We start from the raw sequence: 26,578 nt of genomic DNA, 5'->3' as shown, positions 1-26,578 counted from the left end.
CGCGGGGGCAGGACGTGCCGGAGCCGCGCCGCCGTCCCCGTCCCCGTCCTCGTCCCCGTCCTCGTCCCCGGGGGGCCCCGAGGGCCGCTGCGCCGGGGAGGGCTCCCGCGGCGGCCACGGGCGGGCACAGGGGGCGTCCGGGAGGCCGGCCGGAGGCAGACGGGGCCGCGGGACGGGCGCGCCACGGGCTCGGCGCCCAGGTGCCTCCACCCGCACAGCTCGAGGCGGAGGCCGCGTGCTCCCCCTGCCCGCCCCGCGGCGAGGCCCCGAGCTGCTCCGCCGCCCGGCCGGAAGCCAGGGCTCCACGGGGCCTCCGCGCCTCCCCTGCTGCTGCCCCGGAGCCGGAGCCGGAGCCGAGCCGGAGCCGAGCCGAGGAGACCTCGCGGGAACTGCCGTCGGGACAGCCTCAAGCGGAAACCGGCCTCACCCGGCCCAGGGCGGCAGGAAGCGCCAAGACTTCCGGGCGGGCCGCCGCCACGCTCAGCCAGTGAGAAGCCGCCGCCATCACCGGCAGCCAATGAGAAGCCACCACCATCACCGGCAGCCAATGAGAAGCCGCCGCCGCACTCAGCCAGTGAGAAGCCACCACCATCACCGGCAGCCAATGAGAAGCCGCCGCCGCACTCAGCCAGTGAGAAGCCGCCGCCGCCCTCCAATGGGCTTTCCTTCCATACAGCCCCGCCCACCCCCTTCCATATAAAAGCGTTTCCCGCCCGCCGCTTCCAGGCTGCAGCGCCTCTGCTGCTCCTGGGGAAACCCGATTTGCCGGTAGAATAACCGTTTTATCTTGCAAGGTCGACACTTTCCGGCCTGCGAATCCTCCAGCCCTGCCTGGGAAGCGGAGAACCCAGCTCGAAGACTATCTTTCCTCTCACGGATCTACGCGGCGCCCTCGCCCGAGGAGGCCGTTAACCCCGTGACCCGCCCTAAGTCACTAAAAGCCATTTTCGTGGGCTCCGGGGCCCCGGAAGCGACCAGTAAGGAATTCTGTTCTTCAAAAACCGTTTCTGTTGCTCAGAAGCCAGTTTCCATCAGATGTTGATGTGGGCTTTGCAGACTGTAACCCACGCCCTGGGTTTCCTGACAAAACACCATGTTCTAGAGGACACGAGTCCCAAGGAGTGGACCCGCCCCCCCCCCCCCCCGGCCGGACCCCCAGGCGGCCTCGCGCTACCGAACTGTGCCCGTGTCAGGTTGTACTTGAGAAAAGTGCAAGACATTTTTGAATATTTTCTGCGGAGTTTCATGAATATGCTTTTGCGACGACTTAATGTGAATCTTTTGTAACCTGCCAGTAATCTTAATGTGCGACCATACTGTATTATCAGGCTTGTAAAATGTATGGACTATAAAAAAGAAATTCTGAAAAGATGCAAAACTAATGCTGTACTCATGCATTAATTACTGAAAAGTTGCACTGGCTCATCATTCCATTGTTGAATGGAAGCGTCGTTCAAATTTATGAAATGACTATTCACGACTCAGTATTTTCTGGCAAGAAAAACAATTATTCATTCAACAAATATTAGTGTTAGAGGTGTTAGGGTGCGTCACTGAAATTCTGCCCTGTAGAGACTTCGGTCCTAGAGCAGAGATGGGAATGCAGAAGGAACAGCTGGCTTATTAATGTAACAGCTGAGGAAGCAGACGACTTTTATCTTGGATACTGAGAAAGTATAAGGTGCACTTGGAGGATGCTGAAAAGAATTTCAGCAATACAGTTTTACCAACACAAATTCAAATTGTTATGTAAGATTTTTTTATATGGAAAATCAGCATAATGTTTTAATAGGCTTATTTATATTTATATATGTAAACATGCAAATTCTTAATATTTAATAGGTTTATTTATTGTATACTTTTATTGATGAAAGCATCTACACATACACAGAATAGAGCAGTGGACTTCATATATGTCACCCAGCTTTGGCAATCATTAGCATTTTGCCATACTTGTTTTACTGATCTTCAGTTTTCTTTTTGCTGGAGTAATTTCAAAGAAAACCTTAAACACGTCATTTCACCTGGAAAACCATCAGTCGCATCTCAAATAAAAAAGGCATTTTCCAGGGCTCCTGGGTGATTGTCTGACTCTTGGTTTCAGCTCAGGTCATGGTCTCAGGGTCTTGGATTGAGGTCAGACTCTGCCCTCAGCAGGGAGTCTGCTCGTCCTTCTCCATGCCCTTCCCCATGCTCTCTCTTGCTCGCTCGCTCGCTCTGGCTGTCTCTCAAATAAATAAAATCTTTTAGAAGAAAAGACATTTTCTTACTTGTGGCATTTTCACACCTATGAAAATTCACCATGATTTCTTTTTTTCTTAAATATTTATTTATTTATTTATTTATTTATTTATTTATTTATTTATGATAGACATAGAGAGAGAGAAAGAGGGAGAGACAGGGGAGGAGGGAGAAACAGACTCCATGCCGGGAGCCCGACACGTCACTCGATCCCAGGACTCCAGGATCGCGCCCTGGGCCAAAGGCAGGCACTAAACCGCTGAGCCACCCAGGGATCCCCTCTCCATGATTTCTTAACGTCAGTTTGTGCCTATTTCAAATTTAAACTTGCCATTTCTGAAAAAGAAAATGTTCCTCCACAGTTGGGTTTTTTTTTTTTTTTTTAGTTTATTTATTCATGAGAGATACTGAGAGAGAAGCAGAGACATAGGCAGAGGGAGAGGCAGGCTTCCTGCGGGGAACCTGATGTGGGACTCGATCCCAGGACCCTGGGATCATGTGCTGAGCCAAAGGCAGATGCTCAACTTCTAAGCCACCCAGGGGTCCCTTGACGGTTGGTTTTATTCCCATCAGGACTCAAACGTGGTGCACACGCTGTATTTTGTTCCTGTGCCTCCTAGACCTCTCTCTCAGCCTACCCTCTCTGAGTGGAGACAGGATCTGTGCTGTCACTGCCACAAGTGACTGAGCGGTGTATCCATCCCCCAGAATTCCCCAGTTGGGACCTGGCGTCAGTGGACTGCTGTTTCACTAGACCTTCTACCTGCAGAGTAGAAGTTAGCTCTAAATGTTTGACTAGGGATCCCTGGGTGGCACAGTGGTTTGGCGCCTGCCTTTGGCCCGGGGCGCGATCCTGGAGACCCGGGATCGAATCCCACGTCGGGCTCCCGGTGCCTGCTTCTCCCTCTGCCTGTGTCTCTGCCTCTCTCTCTCTCTCTCTCTCTCTCTGTGACTATCATAAATAATTAAAAAAAATAAATGTTTGACTAGATGCAGGATCCTTTTGTTCAAGAATATTTTAAAAACCAAATATATATTTTTTTAAATGAGTGACACTTGTGATGGTTAATTTTGTGCCAACTTGGCTAGGCCTATTTAGTCAAACGTTCTAGATTTCTCTGCGAAGGTATGTTCTAGATGTGATTAACATTTAGATCATTAGACTTTGAATAAAGCAGACGAGGCTTTCCAGTGTGATGAGCAGTCACATGAAGTCACTGACTTCATGCAGTCAGTTGAAGGTCTTAGTAGAGATGAGACTGACCTCCCTGAGAAAGGGGATTCTGATGGCAGACAACCTTGACCTTCGGACTCAAGCTGCAGCATGACGTCTCCTGGGTCTCCAGCCTGCAGGAGAGAGGCATGATCCACATATACAGATAGTGATGAAGGATAAACAGAGACGCTGTAGATCGAGAGAGATGACGTGGGTAGCGCACGTAAATCCTATTGGTTCTGCTTCTTGGGAGAACCCTGATAAGACTTCTTAAGGGAGAATATTTTAGGAAATACAGCTCCCCAAAATATAAAAAGGGCAACATGAAATGTCAAATTAACAAAAAGTAATGCTGAAAATATTGAAGTTATGCTTGCCTCCAGTTTCTCTCTTCTGTGTTCAAACTGAACTTTGATGAATTTCAGAAGTGAGCTGTTGCTCTTGGATGGAAAAGAGTAGATTGTGGCTGGCTACAGCCACATTTTCCTAGTTAGTTAGTTTACACGTCATTTAATATTAATTATGTTCTGGCACATTAAAAACAAACACATTTATTCCTGATAGGGCCCCCACTCAACCTCCACTTTTATGTATTTTTTAATATGTAGCCCATTTCTTTTTTGTAAAATTGGCACTAATACCTATTTTGGGATGCTGCATAAAGTCTGGCCCAAAATAGCAATAAATGTCAATGGTCATTATCACCAGCATCACCACCGTTTGCTTTGCTCTGAGTCCACGTGGAGCTCCTCACACAGCAGAGAATGCATTTGCTTCCAGGGTGAGTTTATGAAATGACATTTTAAAAATGGGACTCATTTCCCAGGCCTCACTTAACAGTACTCCCAGCTGATACGGCCCGTCTCCCCCAAAAGCCGACCCTTTGCTTCCCCCAGAGGTCCCAGCTCCTCCCGGATTATTCACGGCCCTCTGGGCTGTGCGCAGTGGAGCAGAACAGCTCAAATGAGGTTCGTGCATTAGGGAGAAAGCTGCAGGGCAATGAAGAAGCCTGCCCATCCCTGCCCCTTCCCAACCCACAAGGGGCCTTCTTTTAACACACCCGAAGTCACCATCCAGTGCCTGTCACAACACATGGTCATGCCGGCACCTGCCTGGCAGCTGCATAACCTTGGGGAAACCTCTTAACCTCTTCAAGTTCCATTTATTAGTCTGACAAAAGAGGGACACTGATTTCGGGGCTCTGTGAGCATCTGCATGCGTGAGCGTGAATGAAAGCTCAATAAAGACAATAAATAGACAGACGGATGGATGGACAGATGGCTGGCTGGCTGGAGTGTGTCTCTTACAGATCCCAACACACTTCCATATACCTGATCCTCGCCACATCCTTGTGATGTGAACAGGGAAAGTAAAGTCCCCTTGACAATGAGGCAAACGACGCAAGACCCTGGCAGGGTGGAAGTGGGTGTCAGTTTTCACAGTAAAGTGCAGTTTATCCTGGTTGCCTCTCACCATGGTGCGAAGTTGAGGTCAGGTGTCTTGTGTCAGGTCACTATTTCCTGCATGAATAATGTATGGACAATTTCTAAAGAAAAAATTTCTATCCCACTATGTCAACCTAAATTATCATATACCTTAAATATAGATTAGTGTAAACTCCAAGCAAATGTATAAACTGACTATCTATAGAGCCCTATGCCGGTGCCTCTGGCTGCCACCAGCGCCCGGGGCAGGGCTCCAGGGGGGACTCACCCTGCCGGCGGCCCCCCACCCCTTGCTCAGTCCAGGCCAGGCCCCAGGCTCCACTTGCTACTTTCCATATTTCCTGTGGAAGCAGAGCGGCCAGGGAGACCAGCTGGGGGCAGGATACAGCAGCCATCCCGGGGGCTTCTCTCCACGCGGGGCCATTGCAAGGCCGAGGTGCTGAGCTTCGGCTCCCCAGGGGCGGCGAGCAGACAGACCGGGGCAGCCCAGCACCCAGGCGCACGGCGCATCCGGGCCGAGCCTTGGCTTCCTCCCGCCGTCTGCTCACCGCCCTCCCCGCTGCTGGGACGGTGGCCCGGTGTGTGCCCGGGGCAGGGGTGCCTGCAGGCCTCTAGGGGCGCAGCAGTGGGGACAGGGCCAGGAGGCTGCAGGGCAGCAGGCCTGGCCCAGACGCCACACCCCTCCCCCGGCCCCCCGCAGGCTCCCCGGGATGCACCGGCCTCATTCCCCCTCGGTCTCCTGCTCCTGCAGTGCCTGCCACGTGCCAGGCCCCGTGCTGGCCTCAGAGGGGAAGGCTGGGAACGCTCAGAACCCGGGCTGGCTGGGCTGCGGTGGCCGGAGGCCGGAGGCCGGAGGCTGGAGCCTACCCTCGGGGGCTCCGACGCCACAGCAGGGGCAGCAGGCCACGCTGCACGCCCACGAGTCGCCCCCACCCAGTCTGGGCCCTGGGCACTGCCGCACATGGGCACAACACGTTTTGTAAAAAAGCAGACAGATGCAGGTCAGTCAAGGTCTTCCTGTTGCAACGATGACCTTGCCTGAGCCTCCAGGTCCACCACAGGGTCAGCTCCGGGGTGCAGAGGGCACGGGGTCAGGCCAGGGGGTCGGCCTGGGGCTGCTCCCCCCACTCCCCCACAGCGGGGGCAGCCCCGCTGAGCAGATACCCCTAAAGCCACCCCACCCCGAACACAGGCCAGCTGCCAGGCCTCCAAGAGGCGCCGGGATGGGGGCTGGCAAGCTGGTGGCCCTGTGAGCAGTGCGGGGTGGGGCTGTGCCACAGGAGTGCCAGGCGCCCCCACAGGTGCCCCTGACATCCCCTGTGGCCCCCCCATCATTCAGGGGTCCCCAACATCCCCTGCTGCCTCACCCCCCCATCATTGAGGAGCCCCTGACATCCCCAGAGGCCCGCTCAGCAGTGGGGGTTCCATCCCAGCACGGGGATGTCGGGGGTCACAGCAGGGCCCCGCAGTGTGACTGCATTGCAGATCAGGGCCTTAAGGACATGGGTCAAATGAAGCCGCCGAGGTGCAGCTGTGTCCTCGGAGTCAGAGTGTGCAGCTGTGTCCTCGGAGGCCCCGCTCCCTCCCTTGGCGGCTGCCTGAGGGGACGAGGAGGCGCAAGTGGCCCAAGCATCGGGCCGAGCGAGCAACACTGCTGCCCCAGCCGATCCCGGCGACATGGTGGCCTCCGCATCATCCGACAGCATGACGCACATTCAAGTCCTTGTGACCTCAGGGGAGTGAGATCACTCAGGTCGTCTTCTGAGCACAGTGACATTCAGCTAGAGATTAATAAGAAAAAATACCTAGAAAATTCCACCTTTGGAAATTAAGCCACAATTTCTAAATGGCCCTGGGACAGCAGAAGAACTCATAATAGGAATTAGAAAATACTTGGAACTGGGAGATACTGAAAATAAATCAAAATATGCTGTTGCCGCCGCAGCAGCTCTAGAGGAGAAAGCAAGGGTGCGCGCAGCAGGAGAGGAAAGAAGCTGCAACTCCACCGCCGGAGCAGCCACCCCCGGGGACGCGAATCCCGAGCCCGCCCTGACGGCCCGAGAGAAACCAAGGCCGGCGGGGATGGGGTGGGGGGGACGCTGAGCTGTGCGCCAGGGCGACCGACGGAGCCGTAAACGGAGAGCAGATTCCTTCCACCGGATGCAGCAAGTGTATCCTTAAGGAAAATAATGTCGAATCGAACAAAATTAACACTTAAGAACTTCTGTTTATCAAAATAGAGAGAAGACTAAGCCACGGAGCAGGTGTTTGCAGAACAAGCCTATGAAGGGCTTCTAGCCGGGCCCGCCAAGGACGCCGACGCTGAGGACCCTGGCTCCCGGGAGCCCCACGGCGGCCGTGCACCCAAGGGGAACGCGCGGGCCCACACGCACCACCTGCCGCACCTGCCGGGGCCGGCCCGGGGGGCCACCCACTGACCACCCGCTGACCACCAGCGGGGCAGGACATGGCAGGAACCCGCAGCAACACAGGTCGGGGCTCACAGGTGCCCGTGAGCTGAGCGACGCCCACAGCGAGGGACAGGGCCCGGATGGCACCGGCCCGGCGGCTTCAACGGCCCGGGGGCTGGACGTCCCCCAGCCCAGCGGCCTCCCCCCTGGGACCTGGAGACCCGGCCTGGTCCCCGGGCAGCCACCTTCTGAGGGGCTCTCCCCCGGAAGGGCACGAGTCCTTCCTGGGGGCCCCCCTCGAGGCCTAAGCACCTCCCAAACACCTGCTCCTAAGGCCCCCCCCCCCCCCCCCGCCAGGAGCCTCAGCCTAGGAGTGTGAGCGGCACAAGCTTCAGGCTCCAGGAAGCAGCCTGTGTGCCCCACCGGCCCCAGGAAGCTGCGCGTCACCGGGGGCCCCACCCTTGGAGGCGCTGCGTGCTGGGCACTTGGGGCAGCCGCTCGCGGCTGACGGTCTCAGTCGAGTGCTTGTTACAGAGAGATGCACACCTGCACACCCGTCACTCACGCGGTTGGGATATACCGTTCATATTGCAATGTAAAGTCAACTAAAAATCAAAACAATACACACCAAAAGACGTAGACCTGGACCTACAGGCAGGGACGTTCCTTCACACCAGGTGAGAAAGGCTACAAAGCAGCACAGGCGGTACGATCCCACGCTTGCCGACACAGCACACGCACATGGAAATGGGATACACGCCAACACTCATTTCTTTAAAATTATTTATTGAGTATGTGCTATGCGCCAACACATAATTTACGTGGAAGACATCTCTACGACTGTACTATCCATGCAGAGTCCCGTCACATGCATCACCGCCTCCAGGCCCTGCACGGCTTTGGGGCGCCCACCTTCGCATGACAGGGGGGGACCCGGGCAGCAAGGACACCATGACACATGATACGTGAACAGCCACTTTCACAGGAGTACGAGGTTGATGCGCGTGTGCCCTATGAGTTGAGATCTAGACCTAGCTTAGGGACACGGTGCCACCGACTCGGCCACGAGCCAGACTGTGGACACCTGGGGACACAGCCTACTTCTAGAGCACAGACACGGGCAGTGACAGGGGTGAGGGGTCCCCACCGAGCCCCACGCGGCGCCTCTGGAGGCCACGAGGAAGGTAGCGTGCACGCACACGGGTGTCCCGCCGCCGGGCAGGGGAGCTCTCAGGCCACAGGAACGGGGGCTCACATCCAAGCGCGTCTCCGCCCGGGCTGGTTCCTGCAGCACCTGCTTCCCACAACTTCGACCGTCATCTCCAGATGGGAAAGACCTTCTCTCCAACCTGAAAACAGACAAAGCAAATCAGTCATAATAAACCGCTTGAGTGTGACTCACACGCAGCACCTCCTGATGACGACTCAGGATGGCACCCAAGAGCGACTTCCAGGCGGAGAAGTTTTCTTAATGACCAAGATTAAGACTTTGACATAAAATTAGCACAAAGCAGGTAGGAGACCAGAGGAGAACCATCGCGTCCCCTCTGCCATCCTGCACCAGGTGTGGGAACGGTGGCCCGGCCCACTCTCCACCGGGGCCTCCTGGACACGGGAAGGGTGGCCTTGGGCTGGGCCCCTGCCCTCAGACTCATCTTCCTGCCCCCGTTTCCTGTTCTACCAATAACAGCACCCAATTCCCGTGAGGAGGGTGAGAAAGCAGCGCAGGCACGTGAGGCCGAGGCCGTGGCATCGCGACCGCCACGCCCATCTCCCAGCACCAGCGCCCAGCACCCGCCCTGCAGCACAAGCCTTACTTTCTGCGATGTGGGGTCTTGTGTGGATGTGGGGTCTTGTGTGGAAGCTGAGCGCCACGGACATGTGCCTCCTCCACACGGGGTTTCTCTGCAGCACAACCAAGCCTGTGACCACATCTCCCGAGACCACGGACATGGGTTCGTCCATCATAAACAGCACCTGCTTCCAGTGGGTGGTTCTGCAAGACACGGGGCATGCATCACCTCTGTGGGGTGGACCCCCAGGCTCCCCTGTGGGGCAGATGCACCAGGCCCACGGCGAGGCCTCTGTGGGCGCCAGGGACTGGGCCACAGCCCAGTGAGCACGCTGCTCTAGGTGCTCCCAGGCCCCCGCACCCTGGCACGGGCGTCTACTGCATCCCTGCCCGGTCCCTAGGCTGCCAACGCCGAGTTCTAGTTTCCGCAGTGCAGGAAGGCCGCTGCCCCTGGGAGTCGGGCTGGAGGGGGTGTGGCAAGTGCGACATCTGGGACAAACCGTCGTTCCGCGCTCTCTGGGTTCTGCAGGCCCTGAGGACACGGCTCCACGGCCTCACGTCCCTCTGACCCCAGCCGCTGTGAGGGCCCCTGTCCCCGCGTCCCAGAGCGCTGCCGGGCTCGGCACCTGCCTGCCCCACCCCACCGTGTGCGGGCGCTCGACTGCCCGGGGCCTGAGTTCCCGCCCTCGACGGGCGACAGCTCGCATCTGTGCGCCGGGACCGGGAAGGGCAGCCGGAGGCCTGGCCCCGCCACCTCCACGGACGCTCCGGCCAACAGCCTGGCTCCTGTGGTGCGGACGGATGCGAGGCCCTGAGGACCCCCACTGCGGCCAGTGTTGACCCGAGCAGCGCGGCTGCCCGCCCCGGCCCGGGCACCTACCGCGCAGGCCCACGGAGGCCCCATGAAGGCAGCGCTGCACCGGGCTGCTGGGTCCAGCTCCGAGGCAGACCGCAGCGCCCAGCGCGCCTGAGCAGCGAGCAGCGTCAAAATGCTACTGCACAGAAGTGTCCCAGGGGCGGCTGGGGGCTCAGTCCGGGGAGTGTCTGCCTTCGGCTCAGGGATGACCCCGGGGCCTGGGATCGAGTCCCGCATCGGGCTCCCTGCTCAGCGGGGCGTCTGCCTCTCCCTTCCCCGCCCCGCCCTCTGCTCATGTGCTCTCTCGCCCACTCTCTCCCTCAAATAAAATCTTTAAAAAAAATTTGTCTCAAGAAACACTGACCTTCCTCAAGAAAGTCTTGGGGAGTTAAAAGCCCCTACAATTCCATGGGTTGTGCTTGTATTAGACCATGGGAAGCTGAAGCAGCGTCCAGGGCAACTGAGGCAGGCAGTGTGCTCCGCCCGTTCGTGCAGGGGTCAGAGGACAAGCAGGGCAGCCCAGGGCAGGGGCGGGTGGGGCACGGTCCCGGTCCCCGCCCACCGCCCACACACGCCACTGCCTCCCCAACGGCTGCGCGGCAGGGAACCTGCACCCGCTCCTCCCGGGGCAGCGGAGCCCCTGCGGGTGCTGCACACTCACGGGTGAAACGGGCCTGTGCTCGGCACCAGCTGCGGCTCGTCCTCCTCCAGGCTCTGGAACCGGACACTGAACCAGGCCGTGAATCCATGCAGCGTGCCGGCCTTCCTTTTTTTTTTTTTTTTTGTTATTTATTTATTTTTTTTTTATTGGTGTTCAATTTACTAACATACAGAATAACACCCAGTGCCCGTCACCCATTCACTCCCACCCCCCGCCCTCCTCCCCTTCTACCACCCCTAGTTCATTTCCCAGAGTTAGCAGTCTTTATGTTCTGTCTCCCTTTCTGATATTTCCCACACTTTTCTTCTCCCTGATCTCAAAGTGCAGCTCGCCTTTCACGGTCTGTTCAGGCAAACGATAAGGAAGGGACGCGGCTCCCGTGAGCGCGTGACAGCAGGCGGCGAGGGCTCCGGGGCAGGAACTAGCAGCTGTCCCCGCCAGCCCCGCTCAGATGCCTCTGCACTGCCCGGCCCCACGTCTAGTCCAGTAACTGTGGATGCAACTTGCTAGTGTCGCCAAACACCGCAAACCTGCTCCTCAGGAAAGAACTACTAAAGCTGTCAGCACAAATTCACATGCTGCAGATAATCAGAAAAGGTTTCAAAAAAAAAAAAAGAAAGAAAGAAAAGGTTTCAAGCAACGTGGGCCTCACTTGCCTCATTTTCTGGCCCCATATTTGAGTGGAATCCTTTCTTCTCAATTCTTGGCATAAAGAACCGGGCCTCTCTATACTGCGAAACTAAGTGCAGAGCCAACAGCTTAGCTCCCGGCTGAGCTCCAGGGGGTTCCAGGGACCCGCTCCCAAGCTCTGCACCTTGCACCTCCGAGCACACCCTTAAAATGAGACCCTTCTGAATGCACACGCGCCACCTCGTGGCAACAGGGGGAATGTAAGAGTGAGAATTAAGAATTTTGTCATCCACGGTAGCACAACTTAGAAAAAAAATTTTTAACTTGAAATCCTTGAAGAAACTAGATATAATTTATTAGAATCTCAAGATGCTGAAAATATTAAACATAAATATAAAAATGACTGATTATGTTAAAGAGGTCCGTGAAAAAATAATGTAAAAATACAAAATCAGAGCATAAAAAAGACAAGACTCGGGGAAAATCAAAGGCAAGGTTCCTCAATCTGTTTATTCGCACAGAGTCTGGTACGTGCGCCGCCCACTTAGCCTCCGGGGCTCTCACCTCCAGGTCAGCGATCTGCACGGTTCTCCTGTCCAGCTGCAGGATGGTGCACGGTTCAGACAGACAGTCTTCTGGCTTCAAAATGTGGTTGTACTTGGGCTTGGAAAAAAACTCCTTAATCACTAAAGATCTAGGGAAAAAGTAGGAGTTGCTCAGAGGCGTGAACCAATAGCTCAGGTTCTGACACAGACTCGCTTTGTCTCCAGCGTGAGCAGGAATTCCACGCCACCGTGTGCAGCACGAGGGCCCCAAGGCAGGGCCGGGGGGTCCCTGGGGCGGCCCGCTGAGCGTGCACGGTGTGCGAGCACACCTACGCCCTCCTCACGGGGCCTGAACACACCAACACCCTTCCCACGCAGGCTGCCCGGCCCACCCCACCGCCGTGGCTCCGGTCACTGCGGCCCCCTCCCGACACGTGGACAGGAGGTCCATGGGAGCCGAGCGCCGGGTCACCGCGTAGACACTTGGTTGTCTCACGGCACAAGCAGGGTGAGGACGGTGAGATGTGCACACATGGCCCTGTCTAGGTGGCTCCGTAAGAAATGCTCTGAAGTGGCAGGACTGCGGGCCACGGGCCGATCGGGGCAGCCCTCACCCTGCGCCGGGTGTCCTGTCGCTGTCACCTGCACTGCCCAGCACTGCCCCTGGGTGCAGACGGGTGGGGTGGCTGTGGGGCCAGGGCCTCAGGGCTCTGCGTCTCTTGCCTTCCAGGGACAAGGAGCTGCCTGGCCCCAGCCCCCGCGAGGCCAAGGTGAGAGCCCGTCCTAGGCCCCGGGCAGGACGTGGGGGGAGCTGGGGCCAGCTGTCTGCACCCCGTGACAGACCCCAGGACATCCCCGGGCGTCTCCCCAGTCCTCCGTCCCAGCGGCGCACGGGCTGCCAGAAATGCACCCCAGACCCGGAGCCGTGGTCCGCGGGGGGCCCTGTGCCTTCCTGACTCCTCCGGGTCCCGCGGGGGACTGGACGCGGCCCGAGCGCCCACCTCCCAGGCTGGAGCCTCACCTGCGGCCCCCGCTTGTCCTCTTCCAGAAACTCCGCCAAGAGACCCGGCGCGCAGACAAATGGATAAAAATGCTCAAGCGATGGGATCACTACCTCCCCAGCGAGAAGGTGGGGCGCTGGGTGCCCCCAAGGGCTCTCCGTCCTGACGGGCTGGGGGGCTGCCCTCAGTGTCCTCCTGCCCTGTCTTCGGGGGAGCCCCCTGCCTGGGAGAGTCTGCTGGGAGCCCGAGCCTCCCCAGGCCCCGGGTCGGCAGTGGGGGAGTGTCAGGTCGGGGCCACGGTCCCTGCTCCTCGTGGGGGATGGGGCCCAGCTCCAGGGAGACCCAGCCTCTCCACAGACACCCTGGAGCCGAAGCTGGAACCTTCTAGATGCCTCGCGCTCCCTGGGCTCCAAGGGGCCGCCCCGGGCCCCTCTCACCAGCGCTGCCTTCCTCCCCGCAGCTGCGATGCTGAGTCTACAAGGGGGTCCCGCCCCAGGTGCGGGGACAGGTGTGGCTGCGATTGCTGAACGTCGACCAGGTTAAGGCCAGGAATGCCGGGAAATACCAGGTGGGGCCCGTCCACTCCCCGTGGACCCTCGGTCCCCTCTCTGCCCAGGGCTGACCCTCCATGTCCCCTCCCTGTCCAGGGCTGACCCCCTGTCCCCTCCCCACCCGGGCTGAACCCCCGTGTCCCCTCCCCACCCGGGCTGACCCCCCATGTCTCCTCCCCACCCGGGTTGATCCTCCATGTCCCCTCCCTGTCCAGGGCTGACCCTCAGTCCCCTCCCTGCCCACGACAGCTGGGCACAGGCCCTCACGCAGGCCCCACGGGCACGGTGGGCACTTCCGCCGTCCCCAGCCCCCCAGGGGAAGGGTGGAGGTTCCTGCAGTACACACTGCCATGGTGGCCCCAGGGCTCCCTGCCCAGGACGGCAGCTGTTGACAGGTCGGGGTCTGTGTCCCTGACGCCGGCTCCTCCTCCCAGGGTCTCCCCGCAGGAAATGAAGGAGGAGGCCCTGGTCTCCTCCCGGGACATCATGCAGATTGACCTGGACGTCAACGGGATGTTCCGCAGTCACACCATGTTCTGGGAGGGCTATGGGGTCGGGTGAGGCTGCTGGGCCTGCGGGGTTTGGGGGCCCGGGAGAGGCCCGGGGGCTTCTGTGCAGGGGACACGGGGTCTCCGAGGCCGGGGGGAGCGACGGCAGCAAACAACACACTGCCACATGGTAGGGTGCTGGGGATGACCCCCGTGCCCCCACCCCCAGGGTCTCGGGGATGGGGAGGCCCCATCCTGGGGTCACCGTCTGAGCTGAACCCCAAGGGGGTGAGGGGCAGACCCATGAAGAGCAGGGGGCCGGGGTGGGGGCGTGGGGGCAGGAAGGGGACCTGGGGGCCAGGGTGCATGGCCGCGGCTGGACCGGGACATATGGACCCGACGAGGGTCGGACAGGTCAGGGTGACACCCACCCTCGGTGCTTTATGTACTTCTGAATTCTGGGCATTTTATTTTAGACAATTTGCAGTTGGTGAGCACACATAGCATGACGACCCCCAGATGCCGCCCCGGTCCAGGCAGGCCCTGCGCTGAGCACACGGGGCCCCAGGGGCAGGGGCAGGGGTCACAGCAAACCCCAGACTGGGGTCGCCTTTATCTGTAGATGTCTCTGTGTGCACCTTAGAGAAGGGGGTGCCCTGTGTCTGCAGCCCCCCACCCCATCCCCCTCAACCAACGCCCCCACGCCATCCCCCTACATCACCCCCACACCATCCCCCACACCCCCACACCCCCCACCCCTACACTATCGGTCCCCCCCCCACAAGGACGCAGTGCAGCTGCCCCCTGTGGGACATGCTCAGCCTCCCCGGCCACCTTGGGGTTCTCTGGACGGCCTGCTCCCGTCAGAAGCCCGGGTGTCCCGTAGAGTCCCCAGGGGCCGCGGGGAGGTGGGGAAGGCAAGGAGCCCCCGACAGGGGGGTGCCGGTGGGTGGACCAGAGGGTGAAGCTACCTCTGTGCGCAGCAGGCAGGGTGTGTGGGAGCCCGGGACCCCAGGGGTGACCTGCAGGGGCGCCAGGGGCGGGGCTAGGGGGCTACCAGGCAAGGGTAGCTGGGCTTCCCAGGGGGCCGCTCAGACCGTCTCCCCACGAGAACTCGGTGCTCCTCCCTGCAGGGAACCTGCTGCCCCCTGGGGCCCCCGTGGCCCTCAGAGCGCGGCGGGGTCAGGCTGACCTGTGACCCCCGCCCAGGGGGAGCCGGCCTCCAGCAGCCCGGCCCGGGGGCCGCGGAGCCGGGGTGCAGACTCAGGCTGCCGTGCGGGAGGGCATCGGGCGGCTCCTGGCAGCGCTGAGGGGCCGCACCCCGTACCCCCCGTGCTCAGATAGTGACCCCACGGGTTCGCAGCCTGTATCCGGGTCACACCTGCACGACGTTCCCTGCTCTCCTCACAGTGGCTCAGACCTGGAGCCCCGAGATGCTCTGGGATGGGCGGCCCCGGGGTCCCCCCCACAGAGTCCAGCCCAGGGACACCTGGGAAGGCGTGGGGGTGTGCTCAGGGCCACGGATGCCCCGGCTGCGTGGGCTCGGGGCAGGGGCCACGTGGGGCTGGTGGTGTTCCCGGGACACGGGTCCAGGGCAGGCCAGGGCAGGGGAGGAGAGGCGTCAGGGGCTTCGGGGACCGGGGCAGGGGGAGCGCTGGCTCCCAGGGGGCGTGCGGGGGGGCCGCTCCAGGGCTGGAGGGGGCGCTGGCGGTGCTCGGGGAATCCAGAGCTCACACCCCATGGCGGGAGCCTCTCGGAGGCGTCGGACACCCCAGGGTGCACTTAACCCCAGGCACGCTGCACGTGTGAGGTCACCGCCTGTCCCCGTGCACAGACCTGACTCCAGAGATCGGCCTCCGCGGAGGGGCCCTGCGGGCCGTGGGGCCTGCGGGGCGGGTGTCGGCACCTCGGTGGTCTCGCTGTGGGGGGCTGACTGAGCAGAGCCCCCCGCTGTCCCCCCTCCTAGGCAGCGAGCCCTGTTCCTCGTGCTGGAGGCCTACTTGGTGTACGACACCGTGAGTGTCCCTGCCCCCTCTCCTGCCCCGCGGGCAGCCTTGTTGTGCTGGTGACCAGCGGGACTCACAGTCAGGGCCCCAGCTCCACGGCCCCGAGATGCCGGGGAGGGTCTCTCTCCTCCGGGACGGGCAGGGGGCGGGGTGCAGACCTCCCAGGGGAGGCAGGGCCTGCGTGCCCGAGGGCCAGGGCTGCCCGGGGCCCCCGCGTGCACCGCGGCCGTCCTAGAGCTCCGGTCTGGACCCTGACAGACGGCACTACTGACGAGAACCCGGGCGGGGAAGCCTCCCACTCCCCTGAAGGACACGAGGCCGAGGCGCCCACGAGGCCGCCCCCTTCCACGGCACATTCCAGAAGGGTCCCCGAGGACCCCAGCTCACACACTCCCCGGCTCTGCGGGGTGTCCTGGCCCAGCTCCCCTCATGGGACATGCCAGGGGCCACAGTCAGGCCCCCACCTGCCCTCCGGGGGGTCTCCACCCTGGCGGGTCCCCTGCAGCCTGGCACAGCTCACGGAGGCCCCTCCTGCTGGTCTGAGGACAGGGGCCCTGGCACGGCAGCCACAGGGCTCGGTAGTGGGGCCTGGGGTGCTGGCACCCGAGCTGGTCCGGGTGGCCCTCACCTGCCCCCCACCCTCTGGGAGCCCCCTCCGGGTGCCCGGGCTGTGAGGGAGCTGGGGGGAGCCCGACGCCCACGGGGAGGGCTCAGAGGGGGCCTCGGGGCACACGCCCTCCGTGGGGCTCTGGCTCTTGCAGGAGGTGGGCTACTGCCAGGGCATGAGCGAGATCGCGGCCATCCTCATGTTCCTGCCCGAGGAGGACGCCTTCTGGGCGCTGGCCCAGCTGATGACCAACGACAGGCACGCCATGCACGGTAGGGGCCTGCCAGGCCGCCGGGCGGGAGGGGAGTCAGGAGGGCCTCCCTGCAGGCTGCTGCATCGGGGGGCAGGCGGGGACCCCCCAGCCCGCCCCCCCATGGGCAAGGGCCCCGCCTCCCCGGAGGCCTCGGGGTCCTGGAGCCACGGCCACCCGCCCCACCGTCTGCAGGCCTTGCACTCCCGCTACTCCCCCAGCCTCCCGCCCGGCTGCCTGCTTGCCCCCCAGGCCCCCCTGCCAGCCCACGGCCACACGGGGCCCAGGGGGCAGCGTCTCCCCCTCCCGGGGGCCCCCAGCCTCACTCCCAAGCCCCACAGAGGGCCGTGCACACCCATCACCCTCCCCGTGGCCTGCACCTGCTGCCCCTCGGGGCTGGGGACCCGCCTGTCCCCGCGGCGGCCCCTGCAGGAGAGAGGATGCTGGGTCAGCTGGGCCTGGTCCTCAGCCCCAGCCCACGCCCCGCAGGGTCTCTGTGAGGACGAGGGTCCCCGGGCCCCGCGCCCCCGGCCTGGGAGGCAGCCCTGCCCTCTGGGAAGAGCGGGTCCAGTCAGGGCTCCGACGGCGGTGGGCACACAGGGGTCAGGGCGTGGGGGGGGGCCCTGCCCCAACACCCCCCACCCCGCCTGGTGCAGGAGGAGGGCCTGACCGTGGGGGCCTGGGGCCTTCTCAGGCTTCTTCGTCCCGGGCTTCCCGAAGCTCCTCAGGTTCCAGGCTCATCACGAGCACATCCTCCAAAGAGCTCTCCCTGACCTGAGGAAGCACATGGCGAGTGGGAGCTCCTGAGGCTCCGTCCCTGGGGCCCGGGGCAGGGGGTTGGGGGCACGGCCCTCCAAGCTGCCCAGAGTTGGGGTCACGTTCCTCCCCCTGGGGCCCGGGGGTGCCCGGGGGCTGGGCTGGGCCATGGGGAGCGCGTCCACCCGGCTCCAGGGCCCGCGGCGTGGGGCCTGAGCACCTCCTGCCCTCCCGCCAGGACGAGCAGATGTCTACCGGTATCTATACCCCAAAGTGGTTCCTGCAGTGCTTCCTCGGCCGGGTGAGGACCCCCGGGACCCCTGCTCCCGGACCTGCCCCCTGTCCCCGGGGAGGACCCAGCTCAGTCCCACCCTCCAGACGAGCCAGGCCCGACCCCGGGGCCCTGAGGCTGAGGCTTGCAGCCCAGCCCGTCCTGGAGAAGCCCAGAGGGTCCCTGGACAAGGTTCCGGGGGGCAGGCCGTCTCTGCCTCAGCTCCCCCGGGGTAGGCCGGGTCAGCCCGGGGTGTGGACGGGCCCTCGGCCCATCGGGCGGCCAGCCTGGGGTCCTCTCGAGGTGTGGTGTCGTCAAGTGCGGGCAGAGTCTGTGCCTCCAGGGGTGCGGGAGGTGCTGGCTGGGGTCGGAACTCGGAGCGGCCAAGAGCCCTGATCTCCCTGGGAGGAGGGCACGCACGGGGGGGCTGTGGGGCCTTGTCGGAGGCAGCGGGGGGCAGATGGCAGGCCTAGCCTAGCCCCAGCCGAGCCCTCCAGGGGCCCTGCTCAGGCCGCTCCTCCCACCCTGCTGTCCCCTAGACCCCCTGCTCGCTCACCCTGAAGCTGTGGGATGTTTACATGCTGGATGGGGAGAGGGTGCTCACGGCCATGGCCTACACCATCCTCAAGATGCACAGGAGTAAGTGAGCCCCTGGGAGCCCAGGGATGCCGGGAGGGAGAGGCAGGGGCAGTGACTCTGTGCTCTGAGCAGCACCCAGACCTGGTGCAGGGGGACGGCGGGGCAGGCGGGTGCAGGGGGGCTCCCTGAGAGGAGCAGTGGGCAGGGGCCACCCTGGCCAGCGCACTGCCCACGGCGCTCCTGGGCACAGCGGGACCCCAGCCGCTGGCCTGGGGGCACCGGGGGCCCCAGGGCAGGGCCCTCTGGGTCTGACTCTCGCCCACCTCCCAGAGCGCCTCCTGAAGCTGCCCCTGGAAGGGCTCCGGGAGTTCCTCCAGGACTCTCTGGCCCAGCCCTGGGCCCTGGAGGACGAGGCGGTGCTCAGACACCTTCGGGCCTCCATGACCCAGTTCCGGAGGATGCGGTGCGACCTGCCCCCCCCCAGGTGGGCTCAGGGCCCCGGCCCCTCCCAACTCGGCCTGCTGGGGCCGCCCACAGGGGACAGAGCCCCTGGGGCCCCGTCCTCATCTCTGGGGCTCTCCTCTTCTGCTCCAGCCTCGGGGACCCCAGGCCAGGGCTGGGTGGGTGGGCACCCACTGCAGGGCCCGGGCACCAGTGTGGGGGGCTGAGCACAGGGTCAGCCCGAGGGGCCACGTGGGAGCCGTGAGGACCCCCGGGGCCCCTTGCGGGGGACACACAGCCTGCTGGAGACGCTGACCCCGTCGGCCTCTTTCCAGCGGGACCTGAGGAGTTCCCCACGAGGCCTGTGGGCCTGGAGCGAGTGTCCCCGGCGCCCGGGCCTCTCCTCCCTTCTCCGGCCTCTGAGACACCGCCCAGGGTGGAGGAGCCGGCCTCCCCGGGCCCAGCCACCCAGCCTGAGCCGCCTGGACCCCCTCCCGGCCAGGCCATAGTCCAACCTCCCCCCCAGCGATGGAGCTCCCTCCCCACCCTCCCAGTGCAACAAGACGGTGCAGGCAGGCGGTCCCCGGACATGGTGGGCTTGAAGACAAAAAACGGGGTCCCCTTCCCTTCGGCACCTGCCTGGGCCACCCCAGAGGCCCCGTGACGGACCAGGCCCTGGAGCACCCCCAGGACTCCCATCACGGGGTCCCCCCAGCCCCCTAGGGACGACCTGTCGGGTCCAGGACACCCTTCCTGCCCCGCGGCCACTGTAGCTCATGCCCCTCGCTGGGCAGTGATGGGCACAGCCAGGGCAGAGCCAGGGCGGCGCTGAGCCCCCTGCCCCGAGGCCCCGCACAGGCCCGGGACCCTCTGCCCTCTGCGTCCACGGGGCAGCTCGATGCTCGCGGGCCTCGGGGGCAGAGCGTGGCAGTGAGGGCGGGGGCCCAGAGGCTCTGGCCCGCCGTCACCGTGCCCTGCCTCATCTTGCTGTCCCTCCCGGAGGGCGGCACCCCCCGCACAGGACACCAGCCCCTGACCCAGAGGGACCTGGGCTGGCCTGGCCCTGGGCTCTGTGGGGGCAGGGGCGACTCGAGCCCCCCCCCCCAGGCCCAGCACTAATGGGATCCAGCGCCCCGGGGCCCTGGCCAGGCCTGCGTTCTGGCCCCGGGCTGAGCGAGCCCTCTCACCGCCAGATGTGGCCTCCTGGGCCCTGGGCGTGCCCCACAGATCCAGGTCGCTGACCTAGGGCAGCCCTGGGGATCCTGGGACACCCCAGGGCAGGGCAGCAGGGGCAGGCCCGTGGGCCCCACCCACACCCACACCAGGAGGCAGGCTCCTCCACATGCTGGGGCTCCAGCAGTCAGTCTCCCGGCCCCAGGGGGCCCGAGGCCGGGGTCCAGCTGCCCTGCGGGGACCCAGCGCAGGAGCCCATGGGTCTCAGGTCCACGTCAGCCCTGCTGCCCCCAGAACCGCCTCTCAACGCCCCAACCTCAGGACACGCGCCCCCATCCAGAGTCGAGTCCACACAGGCTCCCAGGTGGGGGACTCTGGCACCCGCACCCCTGTGGGATTCCCGCTTTCCTCTAAGGACAGGAAGGTCTCCCAGGGGAAGGCGCGCACCCTCGGCTCTGAGCCCATTTGCTATTGCAAGTTCAATAAAGTGTTGTGTGAAAATGCACGGCCGGCTCGTTTCTGCGTCTCCCGGAGCTCTGTGCACGGGGTGCGGAGACACCCCCAGAGAGGAGAAGGGGGCACCCCCAGGCCCCGACCAGCCCCTGCAGGGGCGCCGCCAGGCACACACAGCTGACGTCCCCACATGCCTTCCAGGGGCGGCCAGACGCCAGGGTCAGGACCCCACAGACTCTACTGCGACTCAGCCTGTACCCGCGGCCAGGACGGGCCTGGGTCAGAGTGACAGCCGGGGAGCCTCAGGTCACCAGGGTCTGTGCAAAGCGCCCTGGGAGGTCTGTGCCCTCTCTGTCCAGGGGGCCTGTGCTGCCCGGGCTCCAGGGCTCTTCCTCCCCTCCCCGCCCCGGGCCTGTGTGCCTGGGGCACAGAGGGCCCGCGGGGCGGTCAGCGTGGCCCTAGAGGGGATGTCAGGACAGCAGGCCCTTGCAGCTCTCACACATCTGGGCCACCCTCACCGGGCGGGCTCAGCGTGCACACCTGGTGCTGCTGGATCTCTCACACCAGAGTGTGGAGGGCACCCTGCATGCCCTAGAGAGTAGGGACTGTGTGAGCGTGGGGCTCAGCCTGGGGGCAGGCAGTGCAGGGGACTGAGGGTCCCCAGCCCCATCCCCACCCCGACTCCCACACACAGGCAGCCCCAGGGCTCCCCCCATGGGCAGCCGGCTCCTCAGGAGCTCCCCCCAGGGCGGCCCCGAGGTCTGGATCCCCGCTGGAGAGGCATCGGGAGAAGAGAAGCGGCCGGCGCTCGGCGGGGACCCACTGCCACCCACGGGAATGTGGCCGAGCCGGACCTTCCAGCTCAGCTGACCCTCCGGCGGGACGGCACGGCACGAGGGAGCCTGGGTCGGCCAGGAGAACCCAGCTAGCCGCCCAGCGCCAGCACCAGAAATGATGGTGTTTCAACTGTTTCGGCGTCAGGACAACGCGGCCCGAGGATCAGATCGCGGCACGGCGACAGACACACACACACCCCAAACCCAACAAACATCGGAATCTCCCAATTGTTGTCAGACAGCAGCCGGACGGTTACAGACACAACGCTGGGGTCCCCGATAGGACACACGGAGGATGCTCCAGACCACGGCTGCAGAGGCGCTGGAGGCACGGGGATGTGCCTGCGGGTGCCGACGAGGAGTGCGGGGTGGCGGGAAGCACCCTACAGAGGGGGCCCCTCCTGGGAAAGGATGCCGGGTCCCCACGAAGGCTCCAGATGCTGACATCTGTCCTCCTCTCCTTCAGCTTCTGGTTTCCCCCCTATTTTGTTCTTCCTGATTCTCCTTCGGCCTCCACCCTGCATCCGAGCCACTGACCACACGGGCTTCTTTACGACGTCGGGTCCCAAAAGGAGGCCGAGCTCTGGCTCCTGGGATCGGGAAGGACCATCGCCGAGGTTTATGCTGATGCCCCGAGCTCGTGCCTTCCCGGCTCTTCTCTCTTGCAGAATTAGGGGAGGCTCGGGCCTTACAGGGAAGGAAGCCCACTCCCACTCGGGCGGGACCGTCCCTCGTGGAGGACGTCATCTGGGCCCAGGAGTGCAAGCGGGGTGATCAAGAACAGGTCGCAGGTTAGAAATAGTCCGTTTTGAGGTTTGTCCTGAAGCGAGCACTCACCTTCAACGTCATGCTTTATTAGTTCATCCATTTATTATTTGTTAAAGATTTTATTTTTATGTCCTCTCTACACCCAACATGGAGTTCAAACTCACAATCCTGAGATCAAGGTTCCCCGACCAGGCCGGCAGGCACCCCAGGGCCATGTTTCTCATCTCTTTGCTGGCTCGCCTATCTCTGCACCCAACTGGGATATCGAGTCCATGACGGGGAGCTTTAGCTACCTCCGAAACTAGAACGTTCTCGCTGTATCCCCCTAGAACGACCTTCGCCATTGAATAGCAATTTAAATAAATCAGCAGCCAAATGACTCCTGGTCAAGGAAATGGCCAACTTGTCACATGTGTGGGCCCCGCTCCCTGGGCTCCCGGGGAGGCTCTGCTTTCTTTAAGATTGATCAAGGTCCCAATGACTCCACCGCACCTCGACGCGGGCGCTCAGTTTCTGCCCTGACACAGGCAGCACGTCGGCTTCAATTACTACCTATCAATCAATCAAAGGGAGCCTGGCCGCTTGGTGTGGTTCGTAAGAACACGCGACTCTTCTTCTTGGGGCGGAGAGTTCAAGCCCCATGTGGGTGTAGAGATCACAGAAAAATAAAATCTTAAAAAGAAAATCAATCAGTCGGTCTGGGGGAGACACAGCCCCGGATCCCACAGGGGCAGGGAGCCGGCTGATGGGTCTACACACAGTATTAGAAGCAGCAGAGCACAAAGTCAGAACTTCCAGAAGTCTGCTAGAGTGGGGGACACGCCGGCCTTGACGGTGCTCGGGAGGCAAAGTGGGGGGCGGCCCCTGGAGCCCCAGGGTGGGCTCAGGATCCCTGGGGTCCCAAGGATGGTGGCGCCAACGGTTCCCAGGCCCAGGAGCAGGGACCCCGGCCGAGAGCCACAGGACTAGGGCCAGCTGTCTGCCCTGTGTGGCCACAAACTGCAAACCCCTGCGCAGTCACGGGGCCGCGTCCCTGGGCCAGGCCAGCAAAGGCCAGAAGTGGGAGGAGACCCTCCAGGCAGGAGGAGCACAGGTATCCCCCAGGGCAGCCCCTAAAACTTGGAGGTTTGAAACTCAGTCACTTGTCCGAGATCAAAAAACAGAAGCTGGGCCGCAGGCAGGGTGAACGCAGGGTCTGGAGAAGCGGTGGAGGCCCGGGGATCGGGGGATCCTCTGCGGAGGCCCCTGCAGACTGGGGGGCGGGATGCTCAGCCCCAGGCCCAGGGGACCCGGCCCCCCGCCCGCATCCCGCCCTCAGCGCCGAGGCTCAGGGGCAGCACAGAGCCATCCGCGGGAGGCCAGGCCCCGCCTCTGACCCGCAGGTGCATCACTCCCGAGGCAGATGCATCGCCCCTGAGGCAGGTGCATCGCCCCCGAGGCAGGTGCGCACCTGACGTCAGCGCCGAGGCTGGAGGAGCGCCGCCTGCGGGAGGCCAGACCCCGCCTCTGACCCGCAGGTGCATCGCCCCCAAGGCAGGTGCATCGCCCTCGAGGCAGGTGCGCACCTGACGTCAGCGCCGCGGCCCCGCCCCAAGACCCCGCCCGACCCCTCGCTGCCACCAGGTGGACAGACCGCAGAGGCCGCAGAGCTCCAGCTCCGCGGGGAGAGCGGGGTCGAGCTTCCTCTGTACTTTGTGCTTGCTTTATTTTCATTTCTTTTCTTCAATTCTTTTTTATTAATTGTTTGATTTTAATTTTTATGTATATACCTTATATATTACTTATTTTTGTTTACTTTCATTGTACTTTGAGCTGAAAAAGGACAGCAACAAAGCCTAAAGCCTGCAGCAGAAGGGAAATAATAAAGATGAGAGCAGAAATAGACAATACAGAAACAACAAAACAGAACTGAATAGCGAAACTAAGAGCCGGTCCTTCAAAATACTTAATAAAATGGATCAAGCCCTAGCCAGCCTCATCAACAAGAAAAGAGAAGGGACCTTCTCTAAATAAAATCACAAATTAGAGAGGAGAGATCACAATCAACACCAGAAAAATAAGACAATTATAAGGGAATACTATGCAAGATCATACGCTAACAAACTGGGAGACCTGGAAGAAATGGACAAATCCCTAGAAATGTGCAAATGAGGAAAACTGAAATAGGAAGAAATAGAAAATGTGAACAGACCCATAACTAGCAAAGGAATTGAATCAGCAAGGCACCTGGGTGCCTCGGTGGTTGAGCATCTGCTTTGGCTCCAGTCAGGATCCCGGGGTCCTAGGGGATTGAGTCCCACATCAGGCTCCCCGCATGGAGCCTGATTTTCTCTCTGTCTGTGTCTCTGCCTCTCTCTGTGTGTCTTTCATGAATAAATAAATAAAATCTTTTTTAAAAAAAGGAAAGATGAGACAGGACCCAAATAAAATCACGAATGAGAGAAGAGAAATAACAACAAACACCACAGAAATACCAACGATTATAAGAGAACATTATTAAAAATTATATGCCAACAACTTAGAACCTGGAAGAAATAGATCAATTCCTAGAAATGGATAATATAGCAGAAATGAAAAAGGAAGAAATAAGAAACTGGAACAGACAGATAACCAGCAAAGAAATTGAATCAGCAATCAAAAATTGCCCAAAAAACAAAGTCCAGGACCAGAAGGCCTTCTCGGGGCAATTCCACCAGACATCTAAAGAAGAGTTAATATCCATTCTTCTCAAATTATGCCCCCCTTAAAAAAAAGAAAAGGAAGGAAAAGTCAAATTCATTCTATGAGGCCAGCATAACCCTGATACCAAAACCAGAAAAAGACCCCACTACAAAGAGAGAGAGAGAGAGAGAGAACTAAAGGCCAATATTCCTGATTAACAGAGATCAAAAACTCTCAATAAAAAACTAGCACATCACTGTGCCAACAATACATTAAATAAATTATTCACCATGATCAAGTGGGAGTCATTCCTGGGTTGCCAAGATGGTTCAATATTAACAAATCAATTACTGTGATACACCACATTATTAAAAAAAAAAAAAAGGATAAGAACCAAGTGACCATTTCAATAAATGCAGAAAAAGCACTGACAGGGGATGCCTGGGTGGCTCAGCGGTTTGGCGCCTGCCTTCGGCCCAGGGCATGATCCTGCATCGGGATCGAGTCCTGCATCAGACTCCCTGCATGGAGCCTGCTTCTCCCTCTGCCTGTGTCTCTGCCTCTCTCTCTCATGAATAAATAAGTGAAATCTTAAAAAAAAAAAAAAAAAAAAAAAGCACTGACAAAACACAATCTCCAGTCATGGTGAAAACCCTCAACAGATTAAGTTTAGAGGGAATGTTTGTACCTAAACATAATGAAAACCTTAGATGAGAAACCCAGAATATCATTCTCAACAGGGAAACACCAAGAACGTTTCCTCTACAGCCAGGGCCAAGACAGGGATGTCTGCCCTCATCACTCTGATTTAACACAGCCCGGAAGTCCTAGCCACAGCAATCAGACAACAAAAAGAAATAAAACGCATCCAAATCAGCTAGGAAGATGTCAAGCTTTCACTATTTGATGATGAATGATTTTCTGTATAGAAAACCCAAAAATCTCCATCAAAAACTGCTAAAACTGATAAATTCAGTAAAAGATACAAAGTGAACTTGCAGAAATCTGTTGCATTTCTATGCACCAATAATGAGGTGGCAGGAAGAGAAATTGAGGATTCACTCCCATGTAGACTAGCACCAAAAACAATAAGATACATAGGATTAAGCCTAACCAAAGAGGTGAATGCCCTGCACTGTAAATCCTATAAAACACTGATGAAAGAAATTGAAGATGACACAAACCAATAGAAAGACATTTCATGCTCATGGATTGGAAGAACAACTATTTATATTTTTTAAGATTTTATTTATTTATTCATGATAAACAGAGAGGTAGACACAGGCAGAAGGAGAAGCAGCTCTCCATGCAGGAAGCCCGACGTGGGACTTGACTCCGGGTCTCCAGGATCAGGCCCTGGACCGAAGGTGACGCTAAACCGCTGAGCCACCCGGGCTGCCCTGTTGTTTAAAAGGCTATATACTACTCAAAGAAATAGATAACACAGCAAAAATGAAAAAGGAAGAAATAAGAAACTGGAACAGACAGATAACCAGCAAAGAAATTGAATCAGCAATCAAGAATCTCCCAAAAAACAAAGTCCAGGACCAGATGGCCTTCCCAGGGCAATTCCACCAGACATCTAAAGAAGAGTTAATATCCATTCTTCTCAAATTATGCTCAAAGCAATCTACACATTTAATGCGATCCCCATCAACATAGCAATGGTATTTTTCACAGAACTGGAACAAATGATCCTAAAATTTGTATAGAACTGCGGAAGATGGGCTGCCCGGGGGTGCTCAGCGGTTTGCGCCACCTTCAGCCCAGGGCGTGATCCTGGAGACCCGGGATCAAGTCCCATGTCGGGCTCCCTGCGTGGAGCCTGCTTCTCCCTCTGCCTGTGTCTCTGCCTCTCTCTCTCTCTCTCCCTTCTCTGTGTATTCTCATGAATAAATAAATAAAATCTTTAACAAAACAACAACAAACCACAGAAGATT

At 60.1% G+C, this 26,578-nt stretch overlaps 3 long non-coding RNA genes across 3 annotated transcripts; 2 read left to right on the top strand and 1 right to left on the bottom strand.

Annotated features, from left to right (window-relative positions):
- Window positions 1–292: 292 nt before the first annotated feature.
- Window positions 293–1,382, top strand: LOC144288143 (uncharacterized). Its single transcript, XR_013356144.1, has 2 exons — window positions 293–631; window positions 795–1,382. It is a non-coding gene; the product is annotated as an uncharacterized LOC144288143 (long non-coding RNA).
- Window positions 1,383–8,101: 6,719 nt separating this feature from the next.
- LOC144287596 (uncharacterized) lies at window positions 8,102–10,722 on the bottom strand. The gene is made up of 3 exons (XR_013355374.1): window positions 10,623–10,722; window positions 9,131–9,309; window positions 8,102–8,662 (listed from the first exon to the last, which is right to left on the bottom strand). It is a non-coding gene; the product is annotated as an uncharacterized LOC144287596 (long non-coding RNA).
- Window positions 10,723–15,536: 4,814 nt separating this feature from the next.
- Window positions 15,537–17,490, top strand: LOC144287595 (uncharacterized). Its single transcript, XR_013355373.1, has 3 exons — window positions 15,537–15,852; window positions 16,605–16,722; window positions 17,395–17,490. It is a non-coding gene; the product is annotated as an uncharacterized LOC144287595 (long non-coding RNA).
- Window positions 17,491–26,578: the final 9,088 nt, after the last annotated feature.

This window comes from Canis aureus, chromosome 17, assembly GCF_053574225.1.
Source record: "Canis aureus isolate CA01 chromosome 17, VMU_Caureus_v.1.0, whole genome shotgun sequence".
Classification (NCBI taxonomy): Eukaryota; Metazoa; Chordata; class Mammalia; order Carnivora; family Canidae; genus Canis; species Canis aureus.
This window is presented reverse-complemented; position numbering and strand designations above follow the sequence as displayed.